Source organism: Nerophis ophidion, linkage group LG01, assembly GCF_033978795.1.
Source record: "Nerophis ophidion isolate RoL-2023_Sa linkage group LG01, RoL_Noph_v1.0, whole genome shotgun sequence".
NCBI lineage: Eukaryota > Metazoa > Chordata > Actinopteri > Syngnathiformes > Syngnathidae > Nerophis > Nerophis ophidion.
This window is the reverse complement of record NC_084611.1, coordinates 76478804-76497281: the sequence shown is the minus strand read 5'-3', so window position 1 is coordinate 76497281 and position 18478 is coordinate 76478804. Positions and strand designations below refer to the sequence as shown.

Here is an 18478-nt window from a genome sequence, read left to right as displayed (position 1 = left end):
ACCGTAAATCAAATACAAAAACACAGAAACGAACAAAATATGCAAACACAAGGAGAGTGTGTCGACTGCAAACAGGAAGCTAACGGAGTAACTCACAGGGGAAACACTAAGACGGAACTTAGCATACGAGAAACAACAAGGAACCAACGTGACAGTTGCATTAAGGAAACAAAAGCACCAGACTGAGTGACGGGAAAAGACAGGACTAAATAGCTCTCTGATTAGTGCTCGGAAACAGGTGAGTGTCCCGAACACTAATCAGAGACAGGTGAAAACAATAATTAACCATGGCAACAAAGGAGACACAAAACAGGGGGTGCTGAAACAGAACTAAGCCAACAAGAGACAAAACTTAAACAAAACTCTGATCCAGGCAACGGATCATAACAATTTCAGTTTGCTTTGCACTAGTTTTGTGTTTTCCCTACTAAAAGTTTTTTTTTTTACCTGCACTTCAACTGCTGTCTCTGCATCTTGGAGTCCAGATCAGCACTGAACGTAACCTGCACCTGCGGTTCTTCTTAACTCAATGTTATTTGATGCGGAAAGCTATTCCAAGCATTTTTTTTGTCATTAAAACCTCTTGGGATGGTTTCCTGCTGGCTCCGCTGTGAACGGGACTCTCGCTGCTGTGTTGGATCCGCTTTGGACTGGACTCTCGCGACTGTGTTGGATCCATTATAGATTGAACTTTCACAGTATCATGTTAGACCCGCTCGACATCCATTGCTTTCCTCCTCTCCAAGGTTCTCATAGTCATCATTGTCACCGACGTCCCACTGGGTCATTATTGTCACCGATGTCCCACTGGGTGTGAGTTTTCCTTGCCCTTATGTGGGCCTACCGAGGATGTCGTAGTGGTTTGTGCAGCCCTTTGAGACACTAGTGATTTAGGGCTATATAAGTAAACATTGATTGATTATGTGGGCCTACCGAGGATGTCGTAGTGGTTTGTGCAGCCCTTTGAGAAACTAGTGATTTAGGGCTACATAAGTAAACATTGATTGATTGATTGATTGATTTTTGTCATTTATTATAAAATAGATTAATTTAGTATATGCTTCTTATCTTGAATTCTAAATTAATTATGGCTAAAAAAGTAAGAAAACAACAATTCGTTAGCGACCGGGGTAGGTCCTGACCACACGTCCTCCCCTCACCGGACCCAAAACCCCCCAACCCGCGGCGCCGCTCGGGCGGAGCCCCCCAAACGCCTCAAGCGTCCGGTTCTTCGAGTTATGGTTGCGTGTATTTTCAATGTACGTTCAGTGTTAAGAAGGTTAAAAACAAAACAAATTGCGCGCGCAGCAGCCTTCGTGAGGGTTGGGCAAGAGACAGAGAGAGCGGATGCGTCTGCTTTTTATCCATAGATTTATCAGATTTAATTTTTGTGTCAAAAGTGTGCCCCGGAGGCCATTTGCAGCCCACAACTAATGTTTTAAAGGCCCACAACACATTCTAAAAATACTATTAAAATAAACAAAAACATAACAGAAGTGAAATAAAAAAGCTTAAAGGTTAAATGTAATTAAGAAAAAGTTGCAATGTTGACTAAAAAACCCAAGCTGATTTTTTTTTCTTTCAAACTGTCATTGCTCAAAACATAACCATATGTAGAGTATATGTAGCATATGTAGAATATATTTATATTATTTATATATTATATGTATAATATATTATATATATTATATTATCTATTATTATTTTTGTCTATTGTGAGCAAACTGTGGTGCTGAATTTCCACCAGGGATCAATAAAGTACTTTCTATTCTATAATATTGAATCAAAATTAATGTAATTATGAATTATTGACCTATCCAAGGTTCCCATTATTTCACATCAAATATTCCACTAAGAAAAATATTTTTGGTGGAAGATTTTTCAAATTTGGTAAATGAATAACCAAAAAATTTATATTTTGTTGTTTTCTTACTGTACCGAAAATGAACCGAACCGTGACCTCTAAACCGAGGTACGTACCGAACCGAAATTTTTGAGTACCGTTATACCCCTAATGCATTCACATCGTAACTGAGCAAAGTGCAACCAAAACTTTAGGTTGAATTAACAAAAGGAATCATTTTCAGCTCACATTAACAATATTCAAGCAATTTTCAATAAAAGCACAGTAACCAATATTTTAACAGTAGATTTTCCTGATAAATAAAGTTCCCCGACCCGGCCATACCGCATCTGTTCCTCTCCCTGACAGACAGTATCCCAGGTGTTCGGAATCATGTTTGCCCCCTCATTCCTGTTGATGGTGTTAGCCACTCGCTTACTTATTTCCATAACCGCCTTGATCCATCTCTTCTATTTATTTGTTTCTCATCAAATGACGTCTCCTTGTGTTCCGGAAGTCGATGTCTCGCCGAAACAATTGTCAATTCCGTTGTGTCGGTTGCGTCTTTTTTGACTTAAAGTTGTGTAGCAGCTTCATACTATTGAGTTGTGTTGCTTGTTTTTGTTGTGGCTTCTGAAATCAGGCTGTAGCTGAAAGTTTTTGTGTTGTAATTTGTAGTTTGTTTTTATTATGACCTTTCTCGACTAACGTAGGTATCCGCCATTTTTGTTTTGATGATGCCACAGATAGGAAAAATACTTAACGTTTAACATCCTTATCATTAAAAGTGCCAAACTTCATATAAAGTCTTCCATTCCTAAATCCAATGGTATATTTTGCTAGTATTGATACAATCGATCGATTCCCTTTTAAATCGATCCTGGATTGATACCAACTATCCACAAGGCAAACTTGCCGAGCACAGACAGATTTACTTGATATTTAAGAATATAAATCAATCTATCAATATATCGACCAATCGTTAGACCCCTACTTTGATGAAATTGAATGTGCTTGGAACACATAAAGTCAGAGCTGAGTTTCAGTTGCATACTTTTACGGACACATCACATAAATGCAGACTTCTTGGGTGACGGTCTTTATGTCACTACGTAGTTTGATTTCGTTTGTGAGACAAGAAGAATGAACAAACCCATAGCCACCATCTTATTCATGCTCCAAGGATCTCATAAAACTATTTCAGGATCTCGCAAAACTATCTCAGGACCTCACAAAACTATCTAAGCATCTCACAAAACTATCTCAGGATCTCCCAAAACCATTTTTTCCCCGGCGCATTTAAAAAAAATCAATAAACCTGCATCAGCAATTAAAAAATACCTCTATGTGGTAGTCCAAATTAAAATAATTATGAAAACATATTAAATTACCAGAATAATGGAAAAATGGAAAAACAAGTTCCCTCTATATTGAAGCTATTATCATCTATATCTGATTTATGACACCAATTCACTTCCAAAGTTTGCCCATATGTAGATCAAAATAGTATCAATGTCACAGAGATTCCCGAGCCATTTTGAGAGTTATTGAGTCATGTGATCCGTGATGTAGACTGAGGAAACACAGATCCCTTACCCATCAACAACAATGCTAATCAAGCAAACTTTGAGAGTCAACAAGGATTACTTTGGAAAAAATTATGATCCCCCGCCTTCCGCCCGATTGTCGCAACCCCAAAGGGAATAAGCAGTAGAAAATGGATGGATGGAACCTTATACTTTTGAGCCTGAACAGAGGATGAGTAATACATTTTAGAAGTTGTGTGCTTAAAGGGGAACATTATCACAATTTCAAAAGGGTTAAAAACAATAAAAATCAGTTCCCAGTGGCTTGTTGTATTTTTTGAAGTTTTTTTCAAAATTTTACCGGTCCCGGAATATCCCTAAAAAAAGCTTTAAAGTGCCTTTTTTTCGCTCTCCGCGAAGACACCATCCATTTTCCTGTGACGTCACACAGTGCTGCCAATGTAAACAAACAATGGCGAATAGCACAGCAAGATATAGCGACATTAGCTCGGATTCAGACTCGGATTTCAACGGCTTAAGCGATTCAACAGATTACGCATGTTTTGAAATGAATGGTTGGAGTATGAAAGTATTGAAGAAGAAACTGAAGCTATTGAGCGAATAGCTCTGGACACTATTCATAGCCATAGCATGGCCGAATATCTGCGTTAGCATCGCCGGTAAAATGTGCGGACCAAACGATTAGGACTTTCCCATCTTGTGACACTGGAGCAACTTAAATCCTTCGATTGGTAGGTGTTTTTTTCGTATTAAATGTGGGTGGAGGGAAATGTAATATAGTTGCAAATGCATCTGCAGGTTATCCATACATCTCTGTGCCATGTCTGCTTTAGCACCGCCGGTAAATAGCATGTTAGCATCGATTAGCATAGCATGTTAGCATCGATTAGCTGGCAGTCACGCCGCGACCAAATATGTCTGATTAGTACATAAGTCAACAACATCAACAAAACTCACCTTTGTGATTTCGTTGACTTTATCGTTGCAAATGCAACTGCAGGTTATCCATACATCTCTGTGCCATGTCTGTCATCGCCGGTAAAATGTGGAGACACTCTGGCACATTCAATAGGGGGTCAGGCGGCAGATTTCTTGCCACATTCGCATCTTCGGGTCAGTGGTGCAACTTGAATCCCTCCCTGTTAGTGTTGTTACACCCTCCGACAACACACCGACGAGGCATGATGTCTCCAAGGTTCCAAAGAATAGTCGAAAAAACGGAAAATAACAGCTGAGACCTGGTGTTTGCAATGTGTTGAAAATGAAAATGGCGGCTGTGATACCTCGGTGACATCACGTTTTGACGTCATCGCCAAAAGAGCCATGAACAGAAACACGTTTAATTCGACAACATTTTCCCATATAGAGTTCGGAAATCGGTTAAAAAAATATATGGTCTTTTTTCTGCACCATCAAGGTATATATTGACGCTTACATAGGTCTGGTGATAATGTTCCCCTTTAACGGATACAGCTTTTTTGTAACACCAGAGGATCAACAGAATCGCTAGGTGCTAAACATACAAACTACCTATAATAAACCATGATAAAGCAAACACTTACTGTGCAATTTTCACTCTCGCTGGGATGTCGACCGACATCCCCGTTTAGATGAAGAATTAATCACAATCCACAAAAAGTGTTGAAAAAATGGGTGTCTTTTTCACCATCTCGAGCGATGTGAAAGTAGGCCAGTCTTTCACTCCATGGCCACATTTCTCTACCAGAAGGTAAGAGATGCATGAATAATAATCTAAAATAAACTTTTAGCAAGTTTGAGACAAAGCAGAAGCAGCCGCCGGCTCAGTGTGTCAACAATAGCAGCGTAAGCTACCATTAGCCCACTGCTATCAAAGCACCGCTAAAAAAGGGCCATCTGCATTGTCGCTTAAAATAATAATATCGCTCATATTTGGTTAATTTTCAGGTCACAACATGTAAACGGAGTATTGTTGGCGGTTTCTGGATGTTTTTAGAGAGAGTATAATGAGCTCAACAGAGGACCCTTGAGCTGTTGACTCAATTGCTAGGCTATTTATTTACGATTTTGAATGCATAAAAAAGCCAACCGTTTATGTTCTTGTCTTACATAAGGATTGGGAATGATAAACAACACGTCTTTCCAATTTTTGCATACTTCCAATATGACTGATCTGATAACAAGGTCAGAGTGCATAAGCGTTACTTCAGTGACGGAGAATCTACGGAAAGATATTCGGAGCGTCATTTTTTTAAATGTCCGACTGAATTTTTGGTGAAAAAAAGTTTGAGGACCAGTATATTATATATAGTCTTTATTGCTCAAATGGCAAAACCGTATTACAAATATTACTGTTACGGACGGTGAAAATAATTAATAATATAAGTTATGCTCTCAACTCAAATCATGACAAAAAGCTGAGAGTCAGCCCGTATCACAAATTACTCGTAAATTGAGGTACCCCTGTAAATCCAAATGGCCTCTCAATATGATGCTTACAACGCTGAAAAAAAAACTATCATTCATTCAGTTAGATTAGGGATGTAACGATAAACGGTGTTAACGATAACTGTGTTAAAACCCCTCATAGTTAGTACCACCGTTTTAAATTGAAATGATCAAAAACGTTGATTGATAACTGCACTTTCATAAACTCACACACCGACCAGCGCCAGTTTGCTAGCTTAAGTGCTAACATGAAAACAAGAGATATTAACAATGTTCCCCATTAATAAATCACATACCCCAACATAAACTTATATACACACATTGCTGTCTAAGTAACTGAGCTATTCAATTGTGTACATTGAACCTAGAAGCTGTGCTCTCTTACAAAAGATTGATTATTCTAAACCCATCCATCCATTTTCTACAGCATGTCCTGTTCGGGGTCACAGGGGGTGCTTGAGCCTATCTCAGCTGCATTTGGCCGGAAGGCACGGTACACCATGGACAAGTCGCTACCTCATCACAGGGCCACCAATCAACCTATCCCCAGGTGCATTATTCTAAATCAGGGGTGTCAAACTCATTTTGGGTCAGGGCCACATTCAGAAAGATCTACTCCCAAGTGGGCCGGACTGGTAACATCAAAGCATGATAACTTAAAAACGAAGACAACTTCAGATTGTTTGCTTTGTTTAAAAATAAAACAAGGACATTTATGAAAATGTAGAAATCATAATGTTGTTGAGGTTTTTTTACACGTACATGTTGCAGTTAATAGTACTCTATCTTTATTTGTCGTTATGTATACTTTCTGGCTAAATCATGTGATAATGTTCATCAGTCAATTCATTGGTGTAAATTTTCAATCTATCAACATAAAAAAAAATAGATCAAAATCAGATGACAGGATGTTATTTACGTAGTTTCCTCATTTTCATCGACTGGTGCACTAATATGTGTTTTTTTTTTTTTTTACAAATGTAGCATGATCTACAAAGATACAAATCGCGACATCTAGTGGACACATTTAGAACAGGAGTTTCTTTCATTCAAAAATTTTGGCTCATTTTCATACTTAGCAAACTCATCCCGCGGGCCGGATAAAACCTGTTCTGCGGGCCGTACATTTGACGCCGCTGTTCTAAACTCTATACCAGGGGTAGGGAACCTATGGCTCTAGAGCCAGATGTGTCTCTTTTGATGACTGCACCTGGCTCTCAGATACATCTTAGCTGACATTGCTTAACACGGCAAGTAATGAATAATTCCGCTTGTAATCACAGTGTCAAAAATAACGTTCGAAATATAAAAAATTCTCATGCATTTTAATCCATCCATCCGGTTTCTACCGCAACTGCTCAAGAAGTCACATTAATGGTAAGAAGTATTTTATTTATTGTTGGTTAGCTTCAGAATAACGATGTTATTAAAAAGAATAAGAGACTTATTATTCTCTAAAAATGTTGGTCTTACTTAAAAATGCACGCATTTAGTTGTAATCAGTCTTAAAAAAAATATATTATGTGGCTCTCACGGAAATACTTTTAAAAATATTTGGCTTGTATGGCTCTCTCAGCCAAAAAGTTTCCCAACCCCTGCTCTATACCATTTTTACGGTGTGTTCAAGCACCACTGATCAGAGTAGGACGCCACAGCGCCTGGCAGAAATTATATATAATAATAGGTTTTATTTGCTACAATATTAAGAATAAAACACCATCAGTAAAGCATAAGAAACACAAAACATGCAAAACAGTGGCTTTTTTAACAGTGTGTCTAGTTATATTACTTTTTTTTATTTTTTATAATTTGATCAAAGATTTTCAGTTTGTGTACTTTTTGAGCATATACTGCAGTAATAATTATTCATTCATTCATTTTCTACCGCTTGTCCCTTTGGGCCCGTGGGGGGTGCTGGAGCCTATCTCAGCTGCATTCGGGCGGAAGGCGGGGTACACCCTGGACAAGTCGCCACCTCATCACAGGGCCAACACAGATAGACAGACAACATTCACACTCACATTCACACACTAAGGCCAATTTAGTGTTGCCAATCAACCTATCCCCAGGTGCATGTCTTTGGAGGTGGGAGGAAGCCGGAGTACCCGGAGGGAACCCAGGGAGTCACGGGGAGGACATGCAAACTCCACACAGAAAGATCCCGAGCCCGGGATTGAACTCAGGACTACTCAGGACCTTCATATTGTGAGGCAGATGTCATGATCTGTGGTCCGGATCATCTTTAGTTTTGTTATGTTCTGTTAGTTTTGGACTTCTTTACTTCCTGGTTGCACGTCCTTGTTTGTTTTGTCACTATGGTTACTTAAGATTTTCACCTGCCTCTGTTTGTTGGGACACACCTGTGTCTAATCAAGAGACACTATTTAAGCCTACCTTTTTGATCACTCGTCCTGGATTCCTTGTTTGCGGTAAGCAACAGTCACCTTTATGTATTCCGGTTCTGGACTCTGTGTTAAGTTGTTGCCTTAGCTTCCCGTGCGTTCGGCACACTTTTCTTTTGTTTGTTTCTGTCTGTTTGGTACGGTGTATTAGTTATTAAATATACCATATTTCCTTGAATTGCCGCAGGGCATATAGTATTCGCCTGCCTTGAATTACTGCCGGGTCAAACTCGCTTCCCAAAATAATTAGCGCATGCTAAGTATTACCGCCTGGTCAAACTCGTGACATCAAGAGTGACACTTCCCTGTCATCATTTTCAAAATGGAGGAGGCTGATTTCAATACCAGTAATTTGAAATCGCATAAAGGGAAGAAGATTAAGAGCTAATCAGTAGGATTCAAAGTCCAAGCTTACATCACACTCAAATTTTTACTGCATGCCTTTGGTAAGGGCCGGAGTGAGAAGAGGTTTTAAAATAATTAGCGCATGCTTACTTTTACCGCATGCCTTTGATAAGCGCAGGAGTGAGAAGATGTTTTAAATTAATTAGCGCCCCAGCGGCAATTCAAGGAAATACGGTAAATCAAATCCTACCTTCACGTTTTCGTCCGGAGTGTCCGTGTTGCATTGGAGGAACGATCCCGTATAAAGATGCGACCCCCACGTGACATAACATGCACTAACCCCTGTGTCACCCAAAACACATTCTTGTTTATGTGTTGGTACATATTATTTTACATTACCTCAAAATGAAACTGCACTTTAATGTATTTTCATTAAATCTCCCGTCCAAAGGCAAAACCCAATAACTCAATTTTGGTCAAAACTGAGCTGATAATAATTTTGGAGTTCCTTGGTGATATGCTTTACATTAGTGTATGCAATATTGTAATTTGTTCCGTAAGTAAGCTGTTACGCGCATGGCAGGACCTAGCAACTACCACATAACCGCGTAGATACAACAGAAAAACCTAGTATCTCAAGGGACCAATCGGAGCTTCTTTGTCAGTCGCCTTATTGTCTTTAATGAGACATTTGCACGAATGGGGGCCGACGGTCAACCTGATTATGTGATATTATGGCACGAGGGGATATTTGGAAGATTGGCCCAGGACGTTGCAAGCACCTTCATTAAATGTATTGTTCTTGATTCTTTCCCTTGCATACTCTTTTGGGCAGATAACTGTGGAGGTCAAAATAAAAACTGGACGCTGTACACGGCTCTTGTCCAATGAAAAAACGCAGAATGGGGTCCACCCGAGATTGTGATAAAACATCTGGAGAAAGGGCACACATTAATGAGAGCAGATTCAATCGGCAAGAAAATGAAAGCTCAAGAAAACATCTATTCGTTTGATGACTTTGTAGATCTTTGTGAGACAGCATCAAGATGGATTGGTTTTCCTTTTCGTCAAAATCAGCTAGAAGTGAGTTACTAGGTTTTGCCTTTGGACGGGAGAAATATGAGCTGCAGTATTTGACTTAAAAAAATAAAATAAAAAACACAATCTGAGTCACTGCCTGCCTTTTGCCAAACTACTGGTAAGAAGCGCTGATGTATACAAATAATTAAAACATAATCATTTACCATTTGAATGTAAAGATAAGATTCACAGCATTCAGCACACCACTGATTCTTTGAACTTTGAGAGGAAACAAGTTGTTCTCTTCTCTTTACCCTTACCAAACTTACTGAAAAGAACCAAAACTGTGACCCTAAAACCAAGGTACGGACCGTCCCAAGGGTTACCTCGAGTAAACAGAATAATAGATATGATATAAACACTATCCCCAGGTGCATGTCTTTGGAGGTGCGAGGAAGCCTAGCGTGTAAATGTGAGTGTGAATGTTGTCTGTCTATCCGTGTTGGCCCCGTGATGAGGTAGCAACTTGTCCAGGGTGTATACCGCCTTCCGCCCGATTGTAGCTGAGATAGCCTCCAGTATCCCCCACGACCCCAAAGGGAATAAGCGCTAGAAAATTGATGGATGGATGGATATAAACACTGATGCCGGTAGCGTGTATACTTAGTAAAGTGTTAGTCAGATTTGTCGTTAAAGGCGAACATTATCACCAGACCTATGTAAGCGTCAATATATACCTTGATGTTGCAGGAAAAAGACACTATATTTTTTTAACCGATTTCTGAACTCTAAATGGGTGAATATTGGCAAATTAAACGCCTTTCTGTTTATCCCTCTCTGAGCGACGACGTCAGAACGTGACGTCACATCGGTACTCAACGCCATTTTTCCCTACACATCACACGCATCGAGTCAAATCAGCTCTGTTATTTTCCATTTTTTCGACTATTTTCCGATACCTTGGAGACATCCTGCCTCGTCTGTGTGTTGTCGGAGGGTGTAACAACGCGATCAGGGACGGATTCAAATTGATTTACGTAGAATGTGCATTGATTAGCACGGCATGCTAATCGATGCTAACATGCTATTTAGGCTAGCTGTATGTATATATTGCAGCATTATGCCTCATTTGTAGCTATATTTACATCCAGCCTTTCCCTCCACCCACATTTAATGCCAAACAAACAAATACCGGTCGATGGATTTAAGTTGCTCCAGTGTCAAATGATGCGAAAGTCCCTCATTTGGTTTTTACCGGCGATGCTACGACAGAGATGGCACAGAGATGGCAAAAATGTCTGGATATCCTGCGACACTCAAAGCAGATGCATTCCCAACGATAAAGTCAACGAAATCACAAAGGTGAGTTTTGTTGATGTTATTGACTTATGTGCTAATCAGACATATTTGGTCGCGGCATGACTGCCAGCTAATCGATGCTAACATGCTATTTAGGCTACCTGTATGTACATTTGAAACTATACTTACATCCAGCGTTTCCCTCCACCCACATTTAATGCGAAACAAACACTTACCAATCGACGGATTTAAGTTGATCCAGTGTCAATGCGAAAGTCCTGATCGTTTGGTCCGCACATTTTACTAGCGATGCTAAGGCAAACATGGCCGAATAGTGTCAATAGCTATTCGCTCAATAGCTTCAGTTTCTTCTTCAATTTCGTTTCCGCTATCTACTTCCATACTCCAACTATCTGTTTCAATACATGCGTAATCTGTTGAATCGCTTAAGCCGCTGAAATCCGAGTCTGAATCCGAGCTAATGTCGCTATATCTTGCTCTGCTATTCGCCATTGTTTGTATTAGGATTGCTATGTGGCGTCACAGGGATATGGACAGTGGCTTAGGCAAATAGCGAAAATCAAGCACTTTAAAGCTTTTTTTATGGATATTCCGGGACGTGTAAAATTTTGAAGAAATCTTCGAAAAATAAAATAAGCCACTGGGAACTGATTTGTATTGGTTTTAACCCTTCTCAAATTGTGATAATGTTCCCCTTTAATGAAAAGAGACGTCATATTGATAAAAGATAATAAATGATAAATGGGTTGTACTTGTATAGCGCTTTTGTACCTTAAAGGTACTCAAAGCGCTTTGACACTACTTCCACATTCACCCATTCACACACACATTCACACACTGATGGAGGGAGCTGCCATGCAAGGCGCTAACCAGCATCCATCAGGAGCAAGGGTGAAGTGTCTTGCTCAGGACACAACGGACGTGACGAGGTTGGTACCAGGTGGGGATTGAACCAGGGACCCTCGGGTTGCGCACGTCCACTCTTCCACTGCGCCACGCGTTACTATTTTCAAAATAACCGCAATAATATCACATTGTCATATGGTTACATCCCTATGTTGGATTAATATTGTGGACCAAAACAGATGAAAACTTCAATAAAAGCAGAATGTTAGGCTCCTGTGCCATGATTGGATTGTACAGATGTACCCACTGAAGTAACCTGAGGGTGTGTGAACAACATCACCGTCATCAAGTGTAAACTTTCCAATGCATCATTCATCAAGCAGACAGTCAGTCATGGCGTCTGCTCTGGGGAACATTTCGAATTTCTGCAGCTTCGCGCTGGATTATTAATCTTTAATGGCCGTAATGAATTATCTCTTTGATAGGGAGAGGAAGGGGAGCTCCTATCAATAATAAGAGCCATTTTATTCCAAATGACACTTTGAGTTATGGCTTCTTCGGTGTTATTAGCTCAACCTATCCCGTTCGGGGTCGCGGGAGACTATCTCAGCTGCATTCGGGCGGAAGGCGGTGTACACCCCCGGACAAGTCGCCACCTCATCGCAGGGACCAACACAGATAGACAGACAACATTCACACTCACATTCACCCACTACGCCAATTTTAGTGTTGCCAATCAACCTGTCCCCAGGTTCATGTTTTTGGAGGTGGGAGGAAGCCGGAGTATCAGAATCGGAATCAGACATACTTTATTAATCTACGAGGGGAAATTAAAATACCCGTAGGGAACCCACGCAGTCACGGGGAGAACATGCAAACTCCACACAGAAAGACCCCGAGCCCGGGATTGAACCCAGGACAACTCAGGACCTTCGTAATATGAGGCACATGCACTAACCCCTGTCCCACCGTGCTGCCCTAGCTCAACCTAAATAGGGAAAATAAAACAAAAATAGGCAAGTTATGTTCTACATTTTAACAACATCCTGTATTTAAATAAAAAAACAATACTGGCAGATACTGTATATTTAATTAATGACCACTGATGTTATGTAAATCCTTAAGTAAAGTGACCCTGGTGCCCCCCCACGTTTTTGCACCATGCACTCTGCTACACTTTATCGCCGCCCTAGTGGCTCTCTGGAGCGTTTTCAAAAATATATGAGAAATGTAAATGATGAGGGGGGGGAAAAAAAATGTTTTGTTTTATTTTCGTTTCTATAGGAGGACAAACATGACACAAACCTCCCTAATTGTTATAAAGCACACTGTTTGTATTAAACATGCTTCACTGATTCGAGTATTTGGCGAGCGCCGTTTTGTCCTATTAATTTTGGCGGTCCTTGAACTCACCCTAGTTTGTTTACATGCATACCTTTTCTCCGACTTTCTAAGACGTGTTTTATGCCACTTCTTTTTCCGTCTCATTTTGTCCACCAAACTTATAAAGTTGCGCATGAATGCACAAAGGTGAGTTTTGTTGATGTTATTGACTTGTGTGGAGTTATAATCAGACATATTTGGTCACTGCATGCCTGTAAACTAACATGCTATTTAGGCTAGCTGTATGTACATATTGCATTACTATACCTCATTTGTAGCTATATTTGAGATAATTTAGTTCTCTTTAAGTCCTCATGATTCAATCCAATCCAATCCAATCCACTTTATTTATATAGCACATTTTAACAACAAGAATGTTTCCAAAGTGCTGCACAGCCATGTTAAAAACAATATTAAAAAACAATATTATGCTCCACCAATGACTGAATAAAAACAGAAAATAAATAAATATAAAACCAATATAAAAACAATACGAAAATAGGTATTAAAAACTATTTTAAAGGGTAAAATCAATTAAAACAGTAAAATAGAAATCAAAGTGTATAAAAAACACAGAGGACAAGAGAGGACAGAGGACCACACAACTCACGTAGTGTTAAAAGCCAAAGAATAAAAGTGGGTCTTAAGACGAGACTTAAAACACTCCACTGTGGAAGCAGTTTGAACATGGAGGGGCAGAGTGTTCCAGAGCTTAGGGCCGACCACAGAGAAGGCCCTGTCTCCCCTGGTTTTAAGTCTGGTCTTGGGCACCACGAGCTGGAACTGGCTCTAGGACCTCAGAGCGCGCGTAGGAGTGTAAATTTGGATGAGGTCCGAGATATACTGAGGTGCCAGTCCATGTGAAGATTTAAAAACAAACAGCAATGTTTTAAAATCAATTCTAAAATGAACAGGAAGCCAGTGCAAACTCTGAAGAATTGGGGTTATATGCTGGCGTTTCCTGGCCCCTGTTCAATTCAATTTATATCTCATGACACACTATCTGTATGTAATCCATCCATTCATTTTCTACCGCTTATTCCCTGTTGCGGGGGGGGGGGGGGGGGGGGGGGGGGGCGCTGGCGCCTATCTCAGCTACAATCTGGCGGAAGGCGGCGTACACCCTGGACAAGTCGCTATCTCATCACAGGGCCAACACAGATAGACAGACAACATTCACACTCACATTCACACACTAGGGCCAATTTAGTGTTGCATCTGTATGTAATATGGCTTTTATTTGTTTGCGGCTCCAGACAGATTTGTTTTTGTATTTTTGGTCCAATATAGCTCTTTCAACATTTTGGGTTGCCGACCCCTGCACTATGTGATGTGCATTTAAGGGGAGTAGGGGGGCTGCTATACAAGAGTGACATAACACTGTGCTCCGTGCAGCTTTCCCAATGATCAATGCGCATTTAAAGCCCATGCACGTCGATAACATGTGCATTTAAAAAAACAAAAACAAAAACAAGCTGATGTTTTGCAAGGGCGCTCGGAAGCATGGCCAACAATGTGCACTGCTCAAAAAAAACATCAACAACACCCATGCAGACTCACCTTTTTTCAAAAAAATGCAGGAAGCCCTCAGACGTGGGTCGCAAGAATCCAGTGTTTTTTTTGTTTGTTTGTTTTTTCAGTTTTTGCGCCGGTTCGTGCGAATCCAAGGCGGGCAAGGAGCGCCAATACTGCAGAAACGTGCAGCGCTATCTGTCATAGTGCACCATTGGCAATCCCTCCGACACGCAGGCTGCAGCCTCAGCCGTCTGCTCGCTGCCACAGCGCTGCCCGGGACACTTTCATTTGGCTTCAAATTCAGCCCCCACCACCACCACCACCACCACCACCGCCGCCGCCGCCGCCGTCCCCTTCCCTGTTGGTGTGCGTGTGTGTGTGAGTGATAAACGAGGCCATGCAAGTGATGGTTTGTGGCCAGAACGTCCGACTCGGATTAGTGATGTTTGGAGACTTGCGAGGTCAAACTCCGCCCCTAGTGTCGCTTCGAGTGCACTGCAAGCTGTGTTTGCACTCCTTGCAATCTCCTGCATGGCCAAGTGTATGTGCTGGCTGGAGGAGGAGGAGGAGGAGGAGGAAGAGGAGGAGGAGGAGGAGGAGGAAGGTCAGACTTGCAACTTGTCATGATGATGATGAGAACAGACATCACGTGACTACATCCGTTTCATAAGCATGCAGCAACGTGGGGACTCGACTGTGCTTTGCAACCAGCTGTTATGTTCAGGTCAGGGGTGTCCAAACTTTTCCCCCAAAGGCCGCTCATTAAAGGGGAACATTAGCACAATTTCAAAAGGGTTGAAAACAATAAAAATCAGTTCCAAGAGGCTTGTTGTATTTTTTGAAGGTTTTTTTTCAAAATTTTACCGGGCCCGAAATATCCCTAAATAAAGCTTTAAAGTGCGTTATTTTCGCTATCTTCGAAACCACTATCCATTTCCCTGTGACGTCATACAGGGCTGCCAATACAAACAACATGGCGGTTACCACAGCAAGATATAGCGACATTAGCTCGGATTCAGACTCGGATTTCAGCGGTTTAAGCGATTCAACAGATTACGCATGCTGTATTGAAACAGATGGTCGGAATATGGAGGCAGATAGCGAAAACGAAATTGAAGAAGAAATTGAAGCTATTGAGCGAATAGCTATTGACGCTATTCGGCCATAGCGTGGGTGTACCTAATGAAGTGGCCCACAGCATGGCTGCCTTATTAGCATCGCCGGTAAAATGTGCGGACCAAACGATCAGGACTTTCGCATCTTGTGACACTGGAGCAACTTAAATCTGTCGATTGGTAAGTGTTTGTTTCGCATTATATGTGGGTATCTAGTTTCAAATGTACATACAGCTAGCGTAAATAGCATGTTAGCATCAATTGGCATAGCATGTTAGTATCGATTAGCTGGCAGTCATGCCACGACCAAATATGTCTGATTAGCACATAAGTCAACAACATTAACAAAACTCACCTTTGTGATTTCGTTGACTTAATCGTTGCAAATGCATCTGCAGGTTATCCATACATCTCTGTGCCATGTCTGTCTTAGCATTGCCGGTCAAATGTGAAGACACTTTGGTACATTCAATGGGGGTCTGGCGGCAGATTTTTTGCCAGTGGTGCAACTTGAATCCCTCCCTGTTAGTGTTGTTACACCCTCCGACAACACACCGACGAGGCATGATGTCTCCAAGGTTCCAAAAAATAATTGAAAAAACGGAAAATAACAGAGCTGAGACCCGGTGTTTGTAATTTGAAAATGAATATGGCGGGTGTGTTACCTTGGTGACGTCACGTTCTGACACCATTGCTTAAGGGCCGATAAACAGAAAGGCGTTTAATTTGCCAAAATTCACCCATTCAGATTTCGGAAATCGGTTAAAAAAATACATGGTCTTTTTTCTGCAACATCAAGGTATATATTGACGCTTGCATAGGTTTGGTGATAATGTTCCCCTTTAAAAAAGTAAAGCATGCAGGGCCATTTTGAGATTTTTCATTTTCAACCCTAATCAATCAATCAATGATTATTTATATAGCCCTAAATCACTATTGTCTCAAAGGACTGCACAAACCACAACACAAACCACTACAACATGGGGGCCGGATCTGGCCCGCCGTGTAATTTAATTTGGCCCTTGAGGCCATATCAATTTAGCATTAGAGCTGGCTCGCCAGTGTTATACACCGCATTCACCGCTAATACTCATACTTGCCAACCCTCCTAATTTTCCCGGTAGACTCCCGAAGTTCAGTGCCCCTCCTGAAAATCTCCCGGGGCAACCATTCTGCCGAATTTCTACCGATTTACACCTGGACAACTTTATTGGGGGCGTTTAGCCTTTAGCGTTCTCTACAACCTGTCGTCACGTCCGCTTTTCCTCCATACTAACAGCGTGTCACATAATATTTGTGGCTTTTACACACACACACACGCACAAGTGAATGCAAGGCCTACTTGGTCAACAGCCATACAGGTCACACTGAGGGTGGCCGTATAAACAACTTTAGCACTGTTACAAATATGCGCCACACCGTGAACCCACACCAAACAAGAATGACAAACACATTTCGGGTGAACATCCGCACCGTAACACAACAGAACAAATACCCAGAACCCCTTGCAGCACTAAGTCTTCCGGTAAACTTCCAGCAAACTGACCAATAATTAACATTTTATTCATGCATTTTGTCTTGCTACTTCAAGGCTTGAATGTTTGGTTCATTCATTATTGGTATTTTATTTTCAAATGTATTATTAGCCTGTGGGAAAAAAATGATATTTAGCTCAGAAGATGGCAAATAGATAAAAAGGCATAACATTTTTGTTTAAATTTTATTTGATATGCCATTGATATTTTTTTAACTATTATTATTATTATTTGAAACTGGATTTTGCATGTCACTAAAGTTATATAAGCCTTGCTTGTTCAATATTCAATGCAAAACTTGTTTGGGTCCCTATTAAAAGGTTAATTTGTTCAACCTTGGCCCGCGGCTTTGTTCGGTTTAAGATTTTGGCCCACTCTCTGTATTTGAGTTTGACATCCCTGCACTACGACATCTTCGGTAGGGCCCACATAAGGGGCAAGGAAAACTCACACCCAGTGGGACGTCGCCTCATTCAGGCCCTGTTTACACTAAGGTTATCAAGGGTAAATCACACCTAACCTTATCCGTGTCCACACACAACAATGCCAGCGTTTAAGACCCCCACCTCCCTCCGTCCGCCGGCGCACCTCCAGTGTTGCTTTGTGTGCAAGTTCTTAAATGTAACTTATCTCAACAATATCCAGTGTTGTGGTATTTCAATTAACTGGAATCCAGTGTGCTGTGGGGCCCTATTGTAGTGAATCACACCTGAGAAATCATAAATTAATCAAATCTTTATTAGACATTAAAACAATGTGATAAAGAACATTGTACATCATTTAAACTATGGATCTAGATATCTGGTCAGGATGCTCTTCACTCTTTTGCCTTCCCTTTCATTGTCCATTCGTTTTTGATGACTTTATATACTCTGGACCGAGACCTTGAGTCGGCGACATCCATGGCGGACAATAACTAATAAGGTCTGCTTTGCCAGTCCAAAAGCATTCCCCGTTTTCCTCGGCGGCCAGGTAATACAAAGCACACGCTCCCTTCTATATCACATCCACAGAAGCTCGCATTCTCGTTGACTCTCCTTTGACAAATGGAATAAGTTTTTTGCTAAGTAGAATCACAGCTGACCCAGCCGGACATTGGAAAGTTCTCTTGCCGTCTGAGAAGTGTTGTATCCCAAATAGCTGCAATCGCTTTCTCTTAAGGTGTTCATGTCTGATTTCC

At 41.0% G+C, this 18478-nt stretch overlaps 1 protein-coding gene across 1 annotated transcript in view; it reads right to left on the bottom strand.

Annotated features, from left to right (window-relative positions):
* Window positions 1-14969, bottom strand: part of usp53b (ubiquitin specific peptidase 53b) — a 109270-nt gene extending 94301 nt beyond the window's left edge. The window contains exon 1 of the mRNA XM_061911844.1: window positions 14694-14969. The gene's annotated coding sequence lies outside the window, so the exon portion shown is untranslated. The remainder of the gene's footprint in view (window positions 1-14693) is intronic.
* Between the last annotated feature and the right edge of the window lie 3509 nt (window positions 14970-18478).